The following is a 541-nucleotide window of genomic DNA, read 5'->3' on the forward strand; positions in this document are numbered from 1 at the left end:
GACAGAAGTTCTCAAAACCGTTTATGGTCTCCGGCACTTTCAGTCCAACGCCTACTGCATGCACAGCGTTAGAAAATCGGACCTTCAAAATAAAAGTTTGACTTCCCCCCCCTCCCCCAAAAAAATGACCCACTTTTGGGTCGCGACCCACCAGTTGAGAACCACTGCTCTAAAGCCTAGCAGTGTGTGGGCTGTTGTTTGGAAAGAGAACAGATTGATGAAGACCGCTGGGAGCCTGAATGAGTTCGGCCGCCTGTCTGCACGTGTCACAGCGTGCGATGCGACGTAAACGAATGCCACTTGTATCAGAAGGGAGGGGGGGGTTCTGCTTAATTGCGTAGCTGACAGTCGCCGCCTTTCATGCACACGATCACACACCCGTCAACCAGCTCAAATACCCCTTTTAAAAAAAGCATTTCTCCCTTAGAGGAACCGAGCGGTATGCATGTCATCTGTCTGAACCCTGAGCTCTGGAGTCATCTGGCGGCGGCACGCTCCCCGTCGGTACGACACCGTGTCACTCCACACTGTGGTGGTGGGT

Source organism: Notothenia coriiceps, unplaced genomic scaffold (assembly GCF_000735185.1).
Source record: "Notothenia coriiceps isolate Sejong01 unplaced genomic scaffold, NC01 NC01_scaffold00019000, whole genome shotgun sequence".
Lineage (NCBI taxonomy): Eukaryota > Metazoa > Chordata > Actinopteri > Perciformes > Nototheniidae > Notothenia > Notothenia coriiceps.